The 20,323-nt window shown below is 49.3% G+C and overlaps 1 protein-coding gene across 1 annotated transcript in view; it reads right to left on the reverse strand.

Annotated features, from left to right (window-relative positions):
• The window catches only part of LOC144932778 (sodium/potassium-transporting ATPase subunit beta-1-interacting protein 3-like), a 168,967-nt gene that overhangs the window by 78,433 nt on the left and 70,211 nt on the right, over positions 1–20,323 (reverse strand). The window lies entirely within an intron of this gene.

The raw sequence follows: 20,323 nt of genomic DNA on the forward strand, positions 1-20,323 counted from the left end.
TAATCAGCAAAGGCCAAGCAGCAGTTATTCCTTATATTCCTTCGAGATCTCGCTCGCAAAATAGACTGATCTTTGTTGCAGCCTTCTCACCAGGAGAGAGAGAGAGGTCAGCGTCAGCCCGCTACCGCAGAGACTCGTCCTCGTTATATGATGAAACTCATTTGGAAGCTAAGATCTGGAAGCGAAGATCTGGAAGCGAAGATCTGGAAGCGAAGATCTGGAAGCTAAGATCTGGAAGCGAAGATCTGGAAGCGAAGATCTGGAAGCTAAGCTCTGGAAGTGAAGATCTGGAAGCTAAGATCTGGAAGCTAAGATCTGGAAGCTGATTTGGTCTCGTTACGTGGAGCCACCCCCAAGGCATCTTGATGTCTCCGTAGACTCGGATTAAAAAAAGGACGTCTCGTCCACCGCACCGCGATGTGTTCATGCACACCGATTCTAACAACATTCATTCGTCGTCAACGTCATCGGCCGCGATCGATCCGCTGCTGGATGGAAGCCTCTTCCCCCCGTGCCGACTTTGCCTTCTCGCATAGTCGTGCATAATGATTCATAACAAATGTTGGAGGGGAGGGGGGTTATATTTGCGCTCACATAAATGTGTCGTTAACCCACCACCACCACCCGACACAGTCAATTAGTCATTAGTAACGTGACGAAGATTATAAGATTCTAATCTTCGTCACATTAACACAACGTGCCAACTAGCTACCAATCAGGACACCGCATGTTGGAGAGTAAACCCACAAGCGTTCACAATTTGAGTACGGCGACGTTTTTATTTGTTTCTGCTCTTTCAATGCAGCGACTTCTGCCTCGCGCCTACGCGCGGGCTGACGTCGCTGCTCCATCTCCGCTGTGCGGTGCGGGGGGGCTTGCTCCGGCTTGTTCCGACTTGTTCACTCTAGTTCACGCTTGTTCACGCTTCTTCACGCTTGTTCACGCTTCTTCACGCTTGTTCACGCTAGTTCACGCTTGTTCACGCTTGTTCACGCTAGTTCACGCTATTTCACGCTTGTTCACGCTAGTTCCGGCTTGTTCCCGCTTGATCCCGCTTGTTCACGCTTGTTCACGCTTCTTCACGCTTGTTCACGCTAGTTCACGCTTGTTCACGCTTGTTCACGCTATGTCACGCTAGTTTACGCTAGTTCACTCTAGTTCACGCTATTTCACGCTATTTCACGCTAGTTCACGCTAGTTCACGCTATTTCACGCTAGTTTACGCTAGTTCACTCTAGTTCACGCTTGTTCACGCTTCTTCACGCTTGTTCACGCTTCTTCACGCTTGTTCACGCTAGTTCACGCTTGTTCACGCTTGTTCACGTTAGTTCACGCTATTTCACGCTTGTTCACGCTAGTTCCGGCTTGTTCCCGCTTGATCCCGCTTGTTCACGCTTGTTCACGCTTGTTCACGCTTCTTCACGCTTGTTCACGCTAGTTCACGCTTGTTCACGCTTGTTCACGCTATGTCACGCTAGTTTACGCTAGTTCACTCTAGTTCACGCTATTTCACGCTATTTCACGCTAGTTTACGCTAGTTCACTCTAGTTCACGCTAGTTCACGCTTGTTCACGCTTGTTCACGTTAGTTCACGCTAGTTCCGGCTTGTTCACGCTTGTTCACGCTTGTTCACGCTTGTTCACACTTCTTCACGCTTGTTCACGCTTGTTCACGCTAGTTCACGCTATTTCACACTAGTTTACGCTAGTTCACTCTAGTTCACGCTAGTTCACGCTATTTCACGCTTGTTCACGCTAGTTCACGCTAGTTCACGCTAGTTCACGCTTGTTCACGCTAGTTCACGCTATTTCACACTAGTTTACGCTAGTTCACTCTAGTTCACGCTAGTTCACGCTTGTTCACGCTTGTTCACGTTAGTTCACGCTAGTTTACGCTAGTTCACTCTAGTTCACGCTTGTTCATGCTTGTTCACGCTTGTTCACGCTAGTTCACGCTAGTTTACGCTAGTTCACTCTAGTTCACGCTAGTTCACGCTTGTTCACGTTAGTTCACGCTAGTTCCGGCTTGTTCACGCTTGTTCACGCTTGTTCACGCTAGTTCACGCTAGTTCCGGCTTGTTCACGCTTGTTCACGCTTGTTCACGCTTGTTCACGCTAGTTCACGCTAGTTCCGGCTTGTTTACGCTTGTTCACGCTTGTTCACGCTTGTTCACGTTAGTTCACGCTAGTTCCGGCTTGTTCACGCTTGTTCACGCTTGTTCACGCTTGTTCACGTTAGTTCACACTAGTTCCGGCTTGTTCACGCTTGTTCACGCTTGCTGCGGCTTGTTCACGCTGTCGTCCATGACGCCAAGACTCCTCGGGACGTTCGGCAGTCATTCCCAAGCTGCCCAGTCGACTTTGGAGGTCCCCCTCCAAACCATCGTCCCCCCTTTTCTCACGGATCTTATCACAATTACCTCGCTCGATAAAAAACATACTCAACACATTGGTTAATTAGACTGCCTTAAAAAGTATATAATGCGGGGATATCTTTGTTCTGTGTGGAAATGCCACTGCCTGAAACGTCGCCTATTATTTACTGTTTTAATGTCAGACAACACAGTTTTAAGTACTCATCTGTTGAGTTTTGTTGTTGTTGTTTTTATTTGTGCTCGTGCACAGCTGCAGTACCACCAAATAATGTGCTCAATTCAAGAATCGCGTTACACTATAATACGGGTCGCAACTTTGACAACATACCTGTTTGTTGCTGGTCGCTTGACAGTTTAGGTTATTTGGGCCCTATGCTTATTTCGAGAGGGAAACACAAGGACCCAGAGCGCAGTGTCAATGCCATGGGGATGCCCTGGATATCGATTTCCTTCAGTGAGCTCGGCGCACCGAGGGAATGGTAACCTCCATCTAGATTAAAAGAGAATGATAACCTCTATCTAGCATAGAAGAGTGTGATAACCTCCATCTAGCATAGAATAGGATGGTAACCTCCATCTAGCATAATCGAGGATGGTAACCTCTATCTAGCATAGAAGAGGATGGTAACCTCTATCTAGCATATAAGAGGATGATAACCTCTATCTAGCATAGAAGAGGATGATATCCTCTATCTAGCATAGAAGGGGGTGATAACCTCCATCTAGCATAGAAGAGGTTGATAACCTCCATCTAGTATAGAAGATAATGGTAACCTCCATCTAGCATAATCGAGGATGATATCCTCTATCTAGCATAGAAGAGAATGATAACCTCCATCTAGCATAATCGAGGATGATAACCTCTATCTAGCATAATCGAGGATGATAACCTCTAACATAGAATAGGATGATAACCTCTATCTAGCATAGAAGAGGATGATAACCTCCATCTAGCATAGAAGGGAATGATAACCTCCATCTAGCATAGAAGAGGATGATAACCTCCATCTAGCATAGAAGGGGGTGATAACCTCCATCTAGCATAGAAGAGAATGATAACCTCTATCTAGCATAGAAGAGGATGATAACCTCCATCTAGCATAGAAGGGAATGATAACCTCTATCTAGCATAGAAGAGAATGGTAACCTCCATCTAGCATAGAAGAGGATAATAACCTCCATCTAGCATAGAAGAGGATGATAACCTCCATCTAGCATAGAAGAGAATGGTAACCTCCATCTAGCATAGAAGAGAATGGTAACCTCCATCTAGCATAGAAGAGGATGATAACCTCCATCTAGCATAGAAGAGAATGGTAACCTCCATCTAGCATAGAAGAGAATGGTAACCTCCATCTAGCATAGAAGAGGATGATAACCTCCATCTAGCATAGAAGAGAATGGTAACCTCCATCTAGCATAGAAGAGGATGGTAACCTCCATCTAGCATAGAAGAGAATGATAACCTCTATCTAGCATAGAAGAGGATGATAACCTCCATCTAGCATAGAAGAAAATGATAACCTCCATCTGGCATAGAAGAGAATGGTAACCTCCATCTAGCATAGAAGAGGATGATAACCTCTATCTAGCATAGAAGAGGATAATAACCTCTATCTAGCATAGAAAAGAATGGTAACCTCCATCTAGCTTAGAAGAGGATGATAACCTCCATCTAGCATAGAAGAGGATGATAACCTCTATCTAGCATAGAAGAGGGTGGTAACCTCCATCTATCATAGAAGAGGGTGATAACCTCTATCTAGCATAGAAGAGGATGATAACCTCTATCTAGCATATAAGATAATGGTAACCTCCATCTAGCATAGAAGAGGGTGATAACCTTTGTCTAGCATAGAAGAAGGTGGTAACCTCCATCTAGCATAGAAGAGGATGGTAACCTCCATCTAGCATAGAAGAGGATGGTAACCTCCATCTAGCATAGAAGAGGATGGTAACCTCCATCTAGCATAGAAGAGGATGGTAACCTCTATCTAGCATAGAAGAGGATGGTAACCTCCATCTAGCATAGAAGAGGATGGTAACCTCCATCTAGCATAGAAGAGGGTGATAACCTCTATGGAGCGAGCAAAGAAGGCGTTACAGTGCATCATGACAGAACGGTTCATTCTGGGCCACCCGTTCCTTCGTATTTTTACAATCACAGCATTCCATTAAACATAGTTTGGAGCAGTAATTTCCCTACCAAGAGCTCGTAGTGAGATTCTAATTGAATCGCATTCTAATTAATCAAAGCATTTTCTCGAGCACACTTAATATTCCTGAAGCAGGAGATTAGCGCTGGATATAGTCCCATTTGAAAATATGATTTGTAACTTTGATCCTTACCGGTGTATCGATAGTTCAGTGTTAATGTGCCATGCTGTGGGGTGTTATCTTGGAGTGGTCTGGGACTTTTATTCTTTGCTGCCTTGCCCAAACTTGATCAATTGGTCTAATATAATTGATTAATTTTATATACAGTGAGGGAAAAAAGTATTTGATCCCCTGCTGATTTTGTACGTTTGCCCACTGACAAAGAAATGATCAGTCTATAATTTTAATGGTAGGGTTATTTGAACAGCGAGAGACAGAATAACAACAACAAAATCCATAAAAATGCATCTAAAAATGTTAGAAATTGATTTGTGTTTTAATGAGGGAAATAAGTATTTGACCCCTCTGCAAAACATGACTTAGTACTTGGTAGCAAAACCCTTGTTGGCAATCACAGAGGTCAGACGTTGCTTGTAGTTGGCCACCAGGTTTGCACACATCTCAGGAGGGATTTTGTCCCACTCCTCTTTGCAGATCTTCTCCAAGTCATTAAGGTATCGAGGCTGACGTTTGGCAACTCGAAACTTCAGCTCCCTCCACATATTGTCTATGGGATTAAGGTCTGGAGACTGGCTAGGCCACTCCATGACCTTAATGTGCTTCTTCTTGAGCCACTCCTTTGTTGCCTTGGCCGTGTGTTTTGGGTCATTGTCATGCTGGAATACCCATCCATGACCCATTTTCAATGCCCTGGCTGAGGGAAGGAGGTTCTCACCCAAGATTTGACGGTACATGGCCCCGTCCATCGTCCCTTTGATGCGGTGAAGTTGTCCTGTCCCCTTAGCAGAAAAACACCCCCAAAGCATAATGTTTCCACCTCCATGTTTGATGGTGGGGATGGTGTTCTTGGGGTCATAGGCAGCATTCCTCCTCCTCCAAACACGGCGAGTTGAGTTGATGCCAAAGAGCTCCATTTTGGTCTCATCTGACTACAACACTTTCACCCAGTTGTCCTCTGAATCATTCAGATGTTCATTGGCAAACTTCAGACGGGCATGTATATGTGCTTTCTTGAGCAGGGGGACCTTGCGGGTGCTGCAGGATTTCAGTCCTTCACGGCGTAGTGTGTTACCAACTGTTTTCTTGGTGACTATGGTCCCAGCTGCCTTGAGATCATTAACAAGATCCTCCCGTGTAGTTCTGGGCTGATTCCTCACCGTTCTCATAATCATTGCAACTCCACGAGGTGAGATCTTGCATGGAGCCCCAGGCCGACGGAGATTGACAGTTCTTTTGTGTTTCTTCCATTTGCGAATAATCGAAGCAACTCTTGTCACCTTCTCACCAAGCTGCTTGATGATGGTCTTGTAGCCCATTCCAGCCTTGTGTAGGTCTACAATCTTGTCCCTGACATCCTTGGAGAGCTCTTTGGTCTTGGCCATGGTGGAGAGTTTGGAATCTGATTGATCGATTGCTTCTGTGAACAGGTGTCTTTTATACAGGTAACAAGCTGAGATTAGGAGCACACCCTTTAAGAGTGTGCTCCTAATCTCAGCTCGTTACCTGTATTAAAGACACCTGGGAGCCAGAAATCTTTCTGATTGAGAGGGGGTCAAATACTTATTTCCCTTATTAAAATGCAAATCAATTTATAACATTTTTAGATGCATTTCTCTGGATTTTGTTATTGTTATTCTGTCTCTCACTGTTCAAATAAACCTACCATTAAAATGATAGACTGATCATTTCTTTTGTCAGTGGGCAAACGTACAAAATCAGCAGGGGATCAAATACCTTTTTCCCTAACTGTATATTTAGTAACTTTCTTACAATTTTCTCTATTTTGCACTCCTATTGTGTTTTTTTCTATTTCGATTTAAAGTTTTCGTGACTGCAGTGATTAATATTCTTGGTTCTTTCGGTAAAGTCACGGATAAGGTAAATAATTAAATTTGTCAGTGTTAAATTTGTATTACTCTATTATTTTCCTTCTACGTGACTTTACCGAAAGAACAAGAATATGTGTTTGTATTGTTTCTTGTGGCAACTTGCTGACCCGTACATACCTGGACAGTCGTGAAAAAAGAGCTTCATAGCTCATCGGATTCCTCCTGCCATATCGATTCCGATTCTCATTGTATAATACCTCCAAATCAACAACAAAAAATAATCCACGTCATATCCAGCACGACCATCTGGGATAATGTATTTCTGAAATGCAACGGGGTGGTGGTAGCAGAAGGTGAATGCTGAGCGGCGCGTGCCACGCGTAGCCGCGTCAGATGCCTGTCAGCTTGCCCGTGTGATGCCGGATTGTGGAATATGTAACCGAGCGAGAGGTGATGATCTGTTGCTCAGCGGAGAGCGAGCGGAGGGGGGCTGCCGACGTGGGAAAGACGAAGACAAAACGGCCGCTTCGATAGCTCACAGCTCGTTCTTGTTTTTTTAACGTCGAGCTCACATCCATCACAATCGTGGCATGCCTCCCACTTGGTAAACTTCTGAAAGCAGCTATTCTCCACGTCCGAGATTCTGCACAAAAATAATTAACCCCTTGCATAACCGGAGCCATTGTTGCAGCAATTTCGCCAGATGGAACATTTTATGATGCGCCTCGTTTTTTTATGTTGTAGTTGGTGCTCTTAAAAGCGTCCGGATGGCTTGAGCCCTGCCAGATTGCCTGAACGCAGGGGGGCTCGCAGTTGTAATGACACTAATAGACCCGAGTCGTTATAATGCTGTGCGCGGGCCTTAGAAAGCGCAACCCACGCTTTGCGTGCTTCTTGCCTCGTGGAGTTCTCAGAGAGAAGACGATTTATTTTCCGAAGAATCTCGGCCCATCTCCCGCTCTCCCTCTCTCCATCCTCGCTGTCTCTCTCCTCTCGTTCTGTGAATGTTTCGTCGTATATAGCCACGTGGCAACGCAGCTCCTGCCACCCACGACGCCGCAACCCGTAATAATGTCGAATGAACTTCTGCAGGCAATTTGTCGGTGTTTTCATATTTCGGTTTAATTTTGTGTTTGTTTGTTTAGCCAGTGATTTGTACAGTACAGTACTGCAATTGTGAAATGTTGATGTGAAGCTGCTGCTGCTGCTGCTGCTGCTGCTTTCTTTGTCGCTTGCTCCTGGGGGTCTGAGCGAAGGACAGGTTTCATTCGCGTAGAGGTTGTCCCGGGTTAAATATATTCAATTAAATAAATACTCGCGCAAGGATTCACAGTGCCAAATAAAATCAGCACCGACCATTGCATTTGCCACCTGTTAACTTGCAAACGGATTAACAATTAAGCTCCCCCCTAATTGCACAACGCCGGCAAGCACACTGGCGGTACGCGTGGCGTTGCAACGAGGTGGGCCGTCACACCGCACACACCACGCGCTACCGCACGGAGAGCCGAACCCAATCAAGCTTCGTGTTGTTAATTTCTCCACCGGCAAATTTGACAGAAGCTGCGCTGTGAACCGATGCTGACACTTTCCACGAATCACGAGAGAGAGAGAAAGCCATGAGACTGAAAAGTGAGTGCAGGCTGGAAACAAATAAAAGTGATTTCTAAAGACAGCATGAATGTGAGACGGCGACCATAGGATTGGCAACTCCACAGTGCATTGCACGTCACGTGACATCGCCATGCAGCCCACACGATTTACGCGGCCAAACTAACCCTAGATATTGAGAGGTATAGCCAACGTTCACCTCCAAAATAAATTATTGATGTTGCCTGATGTATTCTAAAATTGCTTAAAGTTTAAGACTTTTTGCCTGCGACCAAATCACTTTAAACGCGCCCCAATCTTCTCAAATAGAAATAAGCAAAGCGGAGCTGAACCTCGGAGAGGACTTGGATGGGAGATCGATAAAAGCAGGAGACGTGAACTTGGGGCTGCAAGGTGGCCAAGGCGGTGGCAATGCAGCCACGGACTCGTGTTGCCCTCCGTGGGGAGCTTTGAGTGAGTCACGGAACCTCGTGATGGGGTTTCTTCCACGAAGCGCCTACGCTTTCCTCACACACGAGGCCAAAAGCTCGTTCGTGGAATTGGATAAAAACGTCCCGGTGCGTGTGTAGTTTAACGCGCCGTAGGCTTTCGCGACCAATGTTATCCATGAGAGGGTTGTTTTGGGTTAGATCGCGTAAACATAAACGCGTCGTTAAACAGCCTCATGAGGCTGGTTGTAATCACAAGCGAAACGTCACGGTACCCGAATTGTCAATGTTGTGGGGTTACTCTCCAACACGCCGGTGTACGTAACACACCTTAATAATTGGCTGTGTCGGGTGGTGCAGGATGGACAACACATTTATATTCACGCGATCTAAACCCGCCCAAATAAACCTCTATTATGAATCCCATTGAGGAGCCGGAGCCAAACTCAAAAAAGAGTCGTCAGAATCAGCGAGGCCTTACCGGAATAAACAAGCATACACATAATAATAATTATCACCACCATCACAGATCAATGGTTGTTGTGGTTACCATCCCTTATAAATGAAGGCAGGTCCACAACCGAGGCGTTTTTCCCTGCATCGCGCCTGAAACGATTGCAACAGCCCTAATCAAATGCCACCACAGCATTCATCGCCCCGTGAAAGCGTATTAATTAGCAGCCTAATTCACGACGTCTTAAACAGTCCGCAGGACAAATCTTGGATTAGGCGACCAATTAAGCATGTTTAAGATGCCCGTCTTGAAATGCACAATGACTTAAACGGGATTTAGTAACTCATTCTGGGCATTCCACATTCGATTTTTGCATCTCCCTCACATTAATCAACATTCGTCAGCCTCATACACTCCGAGCTAATGAAATATCCAAGCAAACAGCAATCGAGAGAATTGACCGTTTGCCGTTCGTCGGATTGCGACATCCAAATCGCCCCCCCTCGCCCCCCCCCCACCCCTCGTTGAGGGGAGAGGGCAGCGCTGATTCATCTAAAAATCCTCAAAGGAAACGATGTCAATTTCGGACAAGCTGGGCCCTGTTTATTTCTGAGTGGCGGCGCGATTAATTTGCAAGAACAATGTGGCCGCGCGCCTATTGCTATGATTTGATAATGACGAAGTGTGCTGTGATAATGCAGAATAACTTTTAATAATGCCCTGGAGCCAGCAAACACAGCAGAGGGCGATAAACCAGCACAACGAAGCAAAGCTAATCACCGAGGCATTCTAATTGATGAATGCGGTGTTGGTGATGTGTGGGGGGGAGGGAGGTGGCGGCGGGCGGGGTATTAAAAACAAACACCATAAGTTATCCCCACCCTCAAACTATCTAAGCCTGCAATTCACACTTATCTTTTTTTCTCCTCCGTGCAACAAAAAACAATATCTGCTAATTAATGCCAAGCCAAACACAGCCACCACAACGGCAACAACGTCCCAGGTGTTCTGCCGATGGCGTCGCGTTGTCAATCGGCCCGATGAGCTCGTCGGCGGCGTGTCCCGGGGCACATCTCGGCGGCGGCGTCGCGTCGGTGGGGAGGAGCGCTCAACGGCGCTCGAAGCGTCCGACACAACGAGGTAACGAGGTAACCGTCGGACGCGACCAGGTAACCACGCACGGCGAGTTACGGCATACGGCCAGGCCTGGTCGCAGGCAGGGCAGCTCGCTGCTGGGTCTGATGCTGTGCTACTTAGAACAACAACAGCAGCAGCAGCGGCGGCAGAGGCGGCCACATCGACGCTCGCTTGAGGCCGCGTGCACCGTCGACGCCCCGGGCCGCGTCGCCTCACGCTGGCCACGTGGCGAGCCGAGATTGACAAAAGCGGGGCCCAACTCTACGCGTCCACCGCCCCTGCAATTGATCGGTTGCGTGGAAACCCCGACGAAAACGCATTCTCGAGAGCGTAAAAAAAAGAGCCGGGTGAGAGAAGGCATCTACCGATATTCGCAATTGTAAAACGCGTGCCGACACAATTGGGGGCATGACAAGGGCTGTTTAAAATAGCTCGAGCACGCTGCATAAAAAACAACAATAACAACGACAACGTATAGCTGAATGCGCACAGTGCGACGCATGATTATCCATGGGAACGTTCACGACGCGCATCCCTGGACACCTGGGACGCGACGCGCGAAGACGACGCGCGCCCTTGGCTCCGGATGGAACTGAACGGGTCACGAGGCCTCGCCCTGAATGAAGCTGGCGCCAAGGCGATTCGGCGCCGTGCATAATGTGCCGCTGTCATGACGAAGGCGGGACGATGTCGCCACGCGAATGAGCCGATGCCGGAGACCCAAGGTTGTCATTTCTTCCTTTGAACACGCGAAGGTTATGACAACGTTATTTTGCATCGCAGTTTTCTATCACTTCTTCATCCTCGCTCCCAAAACAAGTCACCCTTATGAAACCATATATATACCTAGAAATAATAAGATAATGTGTATTCTAGATTTGAGGTTTTCGTGACTGCAATAAATTAAATCACGACGACGGACGCTTGTGTTGCGTCCGAAACGTCGTGATTTAATTTATTTGTATTTTTTATCTACGTGACTTTACCGAAAGAACCAAAGAGTAAGATCATGTGTACACATGTTTGGAGAAGTGAAACAATCGGTGTTGGTGATCTACTTGGGGGGGGGGGGGGAGGACCCAAGGCCAGTTTGGATATCGCTCACCGCCGACGTGAGCCATGACCGGTCCGACTCCTTAGGAATTCTCACCCAACCCTTCGCATGTTCGGCATGAGTCCATGACTCCACAACTTCTCGACTTGCAGCTCAGGAGACAATGTGTTACTACGCATTTGAAGGGGAAACCACTTTCGTGGAAATTACATCGCGAGATGAAACATAAGTTTCTGCCGTAGGCGGCCCTATGACTTCTTCACCATTTGTCGTAACTACAAAAACACTTTCTACCCCCCCTCCCCCCCACGGGAGGTAGCCGTGGTCTCAGTGCGTCATCTCCCTCCCACCACATCTCGCGCTCTCTGCTCCAGCAGCCGAGGCCTCCTGTCGAAGCCACGTCTGGTGAGCGGTCGCCCATTCTTCTCTGCTGCCCCCACGGTCTAGAATTCCCTTCCCCCCAGGACCGTCCGTACTGTCGACTCCCTGCTCCTGTCCAAGTCCAGCTCCAAGGCCTTCCTCTTCTCTTCTGCCTATACATTGCCACAAATCTCTCTCTCTATATAATATATACACATCATATCTTGATTTCCTAGTTGTGTATTAACAACATAAATAAGCAGACAGCACGCCTCCGTCACTTATCCATCTCCCTACATGAGCAAGCCGTCAGCTGTACGGCATTCCCCTTACCTCCAGCGTTATACGTACATTCTACACTCCGACGCCGATGACGACCTCGTGTTTCGTGCGAGCATCCTGCGGGCGTGGGCGTACGCGACGCGAGCGTTTCGTGCGCGTCCCAACCGCATTGCACCGCCCGTGCCGTGAGCCGTACTCCGAGAGGAGCGAGGCATCAATCACATCGGCGGGAGGAGGCGATCCGCGGAGCGTGCGGCCGCGACCTCCCTCGTGCCGAGCGGGCGAAGCGCAAGACCCCCCCCCCCCCCGAGCTCTCTCACCTCTCCGGCACCAAACCGTGGCTCCCCCGATCGGAGCGGTGGGATGGCGTGAGCGCTCGAACGACGCCCTTCGTTGACTTGCAGTCTCAGCTGCTAAAACTAAAAGCTCAACTATTTTTTTTACTTTACCAGGTGAGGTCCACTAAGCTACGTAGCTCTTTTTCAGAAGCGACCTGGCCACATACGATAGAACAACGAAGTGGCTTGTCGTGTGGAAGTATAAACAGCAGACGAATACTCGAAACGCACGTTGTTTCTAGATGTGGAGGGGGAAACCCCGGAGGGCTCGGAGAAAATGTCACGCCACCACGGCGAGAGAGACGCAAACTTTCCACCGTCAGCGGGGAGGGTGAAACGCCCCCGGGACGTCGCCCCATCCTGCCCGCCAGGTTACGGTTCAGCCGAGGATTTCCCAAGCCGCAACAGTCTCCCTCCATTGTTTTTGAGCCGTAGAACAGCAACAGCAACAACAGCAACAACAGCAAATTTTGGCTTCTTCGGGGCGGCTGCAAAACAAGAGCGTAAGCAGTTCCACACGGATGTTCCAATCGGTCGCGAACGACCACAGACGTGGCGGCACAGAAGAACAATACCGTGCAGCGATTGATTTGCCGAACTCTCTTCTGGTGCCTACCGCACGCGGCCACGATTGTTGATGTGGTCGCCCGTCCGGGCACTCGTCAGACTCCAAACCCTGCTTAGGTTGCGAGATCTGACAAGATTGGGCGCACTCCACGTGATTTGGTTGGAGGATATTGGTCCGACCATACTATCCATAACAACTCCATGACACGTCCACACGATACGCGCACCAGTGGCAGAGGCGGCTGTGGTCTTGCGGCGTGTTAAATATAGACGTGAATATATCATCATCAGAATATTTATTTATACTGCAGGAATCCGATGAACTATCGAGCTCCTTTTCACAGAAGTACGTGGACATGTGGAGCCAGACAGACATGAGGGTGACACCCCAGGGGTCGGCAAGCAAGGGGGAACGCCTAAACTTGGAGGGTGACACACTGCAACGGGCGAGGTCAGATGTCGAGGGTGCAACAGCTGAGCAACCTGGCACGTGGGAGGAAGGAAAACGCGAGGTGGTTTTCAATCTTTGGCATTGGCCAAGATGACCTCTCGACCTTTTACATAGATGGATGGATCGTTTAGGTTAAATGCAGCAAAGGGATGTCTTGCCATTGCGCTAGGATACGTTTACAAAGGGCAAGCACCCTCTCGCTTGTGTCGTGCGCGTACTTGTCTGTGGTACATGCGCGCACATGATCATTGCCATATTTGGTCACTATTATTTGTTTCTTTATTTGTTCGTGTACCTGCCGGCTTTAAGCGGAAAAGTTGCAAACGCCATGATTTGTCACCGTCCCCAATAAAGGTCCGCGCGTGGTGCCGCACTGTTCACAAATCATTTTCATTTCGCCGAGTCGGAGGGAGAGGAAAAAACACCCGGTGATATTACGGTGGCTCACAATATAAAACATTTTTACATTGGCCCCCGTGGATCACCGTGGATCTGGTGGCGGTGGTAAAGGCCGCGTGTTGGGTTAATTCTCTAACCTCGTGTGCGGACGAGCCGAGCGGGATTGAGAAGACCCCGGGGGAGCGGTACTTTGGTCTCGTGAGATAAGCCTAATTTGCTCATTTCCAGACGCGGCTTCCTTCTCTCTGTGACCCAGCGCGATAGACCCCGAGAGAGAGAGAGAGTGAGCAGCTAAACACTCCCAGTTCTTATAATCTGACCCAGATTCCTGCAACCTGGCTCAATTTTTTACTCCCTCCCTCCCTTCTCCCTCCATCCCTGCCCTCCCTCCCTCGCTCCCCTCCCTCCCTCCCTTCCTCCGGACCAAATTCAGAAACAAACTCACACGCACACACACGTACGTGCGCGCACGCCCGTGGACAAGAAATGTGTAATTGACGGGCGGAGCGTCCGCGTGGCAGGGCGTCCCCGCAGGTCATCTGGAGAGAGCTGGCGGGCTCGAGGTGCTGCCAATCACCGTGGTGCCATCCGTGCCGCCACCACCGAAATCTGTTCAGCAGTGCTCGAGTCGGCGTCCATTCCCCCCCCCCTCCCCAACCTTTGCCACTGGTTTTCCTAAACAAATTTTTTTTTCGCTAAGTTTGAGAATCTTGTTGCGACGCCAGCGGGTAGCAGAAGCCACGGGCGAGGTGCGGCGCCGCCGATAGCGGCGACAGCAGCTCCGCAACAACAAAAACAACAAGAAAAACATGAAAAACGCGACGGTGGAAATTTGCACGAGGGACGAACAAAAGCACGTCCCGGCTGGCAGGTCAGCGGCGGGATGAATTAATTTACCTACGCTCCCAAACTTGTTCTTTCACGGTTTAGTTTCCCTTTGAAAAATACGTTCCGATCAAACGCATATTCTGCGAGTCGGATATCACGAGCAAGCGTCGAACGTAAAATTGTAGTTATTTGTAATTGGGCTTTGATGTGTACTGTTGGCTGTGGCTGGGTCAACAAAGTGACGGATCGCGTAGCCGTCAATTGGAGAACGCAAAGGGTTAACGAGCACTCTCCGTGTCCGTTTAATGAGGACCCGGCTCGTATATTAATACAGGGCTCTGCTATTACTTTTTTTAATTACCCCCTTTCATATGTTGCTCTGTGATGGCTTTGTTGAATATTTTTTGCAATAACAAAAAGTCAACAAAGCTATAAATATTTGTTTTCCATTACGCGGAACGTAATGAAAGCCAAACCATTTACAGAAATTGACTTTGCTGCAAATTTTTCCTCTAAAAGCGTCGCAATATTTTTTGTTTCATGTTTGTTGGCAGAAACTAAAGTTGTAAGGTTTATCAAACTATCCCCTCAATAACAACCCCGACGGAAATAAAATAACAACGACAACGACTCGAAGCCGCACACTCCGTTGTTGGCGATTTCACGCGGCGCAGGCCACGTGTTCATTCGTCTCCCCGTCCCACGACACCAGCCCGCCCAACGCGGCGATGGCGCCAACTCTCGGGGGGCTTTAGAATCCCGCTTGAAAATCCACGCCTCTCTCCCCCTCAATGGCTGCACCCCGCCCCCCCCCCCCCCCAATTATTCCAAGTGGTGGAAATCGGTGGAGGGGGGCCGCGGACGGTGTACCCTGATGTCCACATTGGCTGCGAGCGGTAAAAACGCCACAAATAACCAGCACCAGCACCATGATCACCACCACCACCAGCAGCACCACGACCACCACCACCGCCACCACCACCACCACTGCCGCCACCACCACCACCACCAGCAGCAGCACCACGACCACCACCACCACCAGCAGCACCACGACCACCACCGCCACGGCCACCACCACCGCTGCCACCACCACCACAACCACCGCCACCACCATCACCACCACCACCAGCAGCACCACGATCAGCACTACCACCGCCACCACCGTGCACCCGCGCCACGGAAGAGATTGCGGGAGCTTCCATCCGAGGTGATCGTGCGTCCCGCCGGGTACAGCTCGCGACACCCCCCCACCCCCCCCCCCCCCCCGGCCAGTGAAATTGTGCCGCCAAACGCGGACGGAACAGAACGTTCCGAGATTTTCGACACCCAGGGGATCTCGTAAATTTCCACCAAGTCTCGGGCAAATTAAGTTCAAATAAAAAAAAATCAAACAAAAACTGAATTCTGAGCACGATTGACGAAGCCGAGTGTGACCCGCTTTGTCATTCGTATTGGAGCACGATGTGATGTTTGTTATTTATTTAGTTGCCTTCCATTGGGAGGCTGGGTGCCACTAAGGCTGTGCAGTCACCGAGTCTCGTGGCGCTGAGAGCTGCCGTGAGTGCGGCTCTCACGGACAATGGAGCAGCCCCCCCCCCTGGCCCTGCCGAGTTGATGCTCCTGAACTGGATTGTCACTCGCTGCCGCCTTAATCTGCCAGATCTTCTTGGTTAATTGTAGCCCACATTTCTGCTCACAGATGGCACGAATGCATTCAGTGTTGCTCCGTTGAGAGTGCGGATGTACGAATGGATGTCCCCACCACAGTGGCATCGCTGTGCGGGTACTGGCAGGGCAATGTTAATTCGTTTCCAATTGGCAAGCATTGGACGCTAATTCCCCGTCACGTTCAATTATTTTCTGTGTATCAACATCACCAGACCGTGAGCTATCCACTGCTAGATGAAGGCCCTCCTTCCGAGCCATTGCCCTCTCTCGATGTCCACGACGTGACAATCTATCGAGACGCTCCATCTCATCTCGTCGCTCCGTCTCCGCGGCGGTCGCGTCCCTGTCGGGGCTTCTTCCCCTTCTCCTCCTCCGCCGAGAGCCTGGGCCACCGGCCACCGGCCCTTTGGCGCCGCGTTCCGGCCCAAGCCCTCTCAGTCTTCTCGCCAGCCTATTCACTTGCGCGCCGTGTCTGCGTTTGCGTTTAAAAACTGTGGCTGCGACGAGGGGCTTCCCTCCAGCCGGTAGTCGAGCGACGGTGGTGACGATGATGATGACGATGATGACGACGATGACGACGATGATGACGACGACGATGCGTGCCTCACGTGGCGGCGCACGCTCGCAAAGCAAACAGGTCCACAGCCAGGCCTGCCGGGTGCTTTTACGGCGTCTCAACCCCATCGGCGCATCGCGGGAATTGTCAAACGGCGCGGGCCGCGTCAATGTTTCACGCGAGTGTTGAATGATAAATGTTGCGTGGAAAATGCGGCCAAGAACCAGTTGTAGTTTTTATTTTTCTCCCAATGCTTATTTATCGAGCGGCCATCGTTGCATCGCGCACTTTCAGACGCGCTTCTGAGGCCGTCTGGAACGCTCTTCCTTCCGATATTAGGAAGCCACTGGCGTTATCCAATGTTAAATCATCTCGATTGAAAAGTGATTTATTTACAACTACTTTGTTTTAGTTTGTTGTCTTTCCCCCCACACCTCCGATTACCATGGTTGGCTACGTATGGTGCGATAGAAGTTCAACATACATGCATATGGACGGTGGGAGCAGTGGCGCAGTGGTTCGTGTGACGCAATATGAACCTGGTGATCTCAGTGTTGATGTTGGCTAACCCCCCCCCCCACCAACTTTCTCCCACATGCACGTAACCACACTGGCCAGCATGGTGAAGTATGGTCAAACAACAACAACAACAACAACAACCCCCAAGCCCCATGTGGTATCGATGAATGGGTTTCCAATCAGCGTAAACGTGCTCTAATTCTTATACATTTAGTTTTTTTTATCTATTGATGTTTAAGTATATGTGTGTATGTGTTGGATGCATTGTTAGTGGGTACTAATTGTAAAGTCGTAAACAAGTTACAGCATTAAAGATGATAGTGTCTACACGGTAATAACACACGGTATCATCATTAGCACAATCGGCTGTTTGATGACAGCATCACGAAACACTGTTGCCACATCCGACGTGATGTCGGCCTTAAATTGAAAAATGTTAAAACAGGAAATAGCCGCGGATATTTAACAATCAATCTGCCAAGCGACAACACTCGACAATCACTGACAGCTGAGATGTACGGGAAGCAAATGTACCGCATTTATTAAAAACGTCACTCCACCATGAAAGGTACGCTCAATTTGAAGGGCCATTTCTACGTCGCGTTTTAATCGTATAATAAACGGGTAGATGTCCACAGTTACTTAATTTAAATGTAAAGTAATAATTACGCGCCACGCGCGCTCGTCTTTTATAATTCTGCCCTCGAAACATTCTGGCCGTCCTTTGCCTGGGAAACAATTTTTTTTTTTGCTGCACGGCAACGTTTTTTTGCTGCACGGCAACGTTTCGTTAAATTTGACGGCAGGCAATTTACGTCGCCACACGGCTGCTCGTCAAATCCGCGGCGCTGAATGACAAAGTAGTTCGGCTCCGACTGTCGTCGAGCGGATGGTCTCGCTCTCGCATCGCTCACTCCGTGACCCCCACGAACACACAGCCGGAGCCGCGTCTACTTTTCTCGCACGCCCACATCATTTGCGCTCCTCGCTTTGGACCTTGCTCGACAGACTGGGACACGGGCTTTGCGAATCCGAGCCGGCGAGGTCCCCGTTTGGGCTAAGGAGCTTTGGAGCACCGAGGTAGCTACGAGATGTTAACTCCCTCGCCTGGTATGCAGGAGGTCGTGGGTTCGATCCCAACCCTGACGCCTGCTGCTGTATATTTGTAGTGTACAAGTTCTCCCCGTGGTTGCGTGGATTTTTCTCTGCTTTACTTGGTAGAAATAGTTCAGTAGTGGTACGACGGACAGCGGTGGTCGCTACCGGGCATCGCAGGGTGGAGGGAAAGTGCAAGCAAACCAGATCGACAGTAACAACGACAACTTGTTTACACGAAACCCACGCCACATAACTCACTGCAGACATGATGAACAAACAAACGGCGCTGCCATACAAATCAACAACAGCGCTACACAAAAAACACTGCCATGGACGCGTGCAGATAACGTGGAGGGCATGATCACTCGCGTGCCATGCTACTTGCGACAGTCACAAACAAAGGACCTCATGAAAAAAGAGCCATCTTTGAAGCCCCGTGACTCCCCCCCCGCCACCAATATGAACTTGTCGGGGAAGCTTGTAAAATGTACAAGTACGAACATGCGTGTCCGGTTTCAATTGCTCTGCTGTGTTGCCGATAATTAAACAACAACATCGTCTGTAAAATACGCCCATGACTGTGGGTTGTTGTTGTTGTTTTTTTGCGCATGAAGGCAAGGAAAAAAATCAATCATGCCATTTGCAATGAAAGAAATTTCATTTGAACTTCAGTCAATGAAAACTGTTTCAGCTCCTTGAAATCCACGGGGACTTTCTAATCCCAAAGAAGTGTAAATAAAATTGTTACCGAAAGGGGGGGGGGAGTGGGATGGGATGCTTTTCAGCATTACTCATCCCCGCTCTGCCTAAACACGTTTGGCAGTTTAATTTGGAGGCCACTGCTGCCTAAATTATAATCTGCGGGGGCTGCCGCCAATATCGCGCGGGCTGGCATCGCGCGCGCCTCAAAGCTTCCTTGTTTACTTGCGACGCGCGCTCTTTCCAGCGGCGTGCAATCAGCGACTTAATGCGGTGTAGGCGTCACCGGCTGATTCTCCGTCCCGGAGTTGTCAGTGAAGGAGACGAGCTCGATCGCCCTGTTTGACGCAACCTTTTGGTTCACAAGCCAGCAATCTGCGGAACCCAGTGTCTTGATAAGTTTCATGAAGCGAGCACAGCCTCGTGGATATCCTCGTGCGAGAAACAGATCCCGCCACTAAAACAACGAACGAAGCAACCCCACCGCCACCACAGTTTGTCTCGGAGCATGCACTCATTGGCAGTGAGGTGGGTATCATGTGCAGTGCCACGCTCGGCCACCTCGGTCTCCCCTGCGCCGATATGTTCAGGCACCATCTAAGGTATTAATTCACAAAAAAAGGTGATTTTATTTTTGTAGTTGCTCAAAACAGCATTGAAGTGGTGCTCATCTCCTGAGTTCGTGGTGGGAATTCCACATTTCTATGGCGGCGGGGAGGTGGAGCAAGTTTAGCCACAGGACAACCAGTGCTGACCTCCCCACAAACTGGAGACTCGTTTTCTTGATTCCGGCTAAATGACGGGCCGAGTGAGTCCCGCAACCAGGGTGCGAACTTGGAACCTTCCATTTGCGGGCCGCTCGCCCTGCCGCTGCGCCTGGCCACTCACTGAAACACCACGTGGCACCGATGTTCCACGTGGCCAGGAATGAAACCGGCAGAGACGGACACTCCCGCATGCGTGCACACGAATCGATTTATAAAAACATATATATATTCCATGCGTGGATCACGCTCCCCTTCCTCGCCACATTTAACAAGTTCGCCGCTGAAACACACGCTCTAGTTTGAGACGGCATGAGTGAGACAACTGCAGCTCGTACACATTACCAAAGAGCAACTGAGAAGACAAAGCGTTAGCTCTGTGGTCTATCGCGTTTCCGATTGCCACTCGAACGCGGCCACGATTGTCAACGTTGTAAGAACAACAAGTAAACAAATAACACCGTCAACATGTTTACGTTTGAGCATCGTACCGGGAAAATTGACAACATTCGTCGCGACCAAACATGCAATTCTCCACGACATATTTCCCCTCTCGCCGCTGTGGCGGGC

The sequence above is a fragment of the Lampetra fluviatilis genome, chromosome 5, assembly GCF_964198595.1.
Source record: "Lampetra fluviatilis chromosome 5, kcLamFluv1.1, whole genome shotgun sequence".
Lineage (NCBI taxonomy): Eukaryota > Metazoa > Chordata > Hyperoartia > Petromyzontiformes > Petromyzontidae > Lampetra > Lampetra fluviatilis.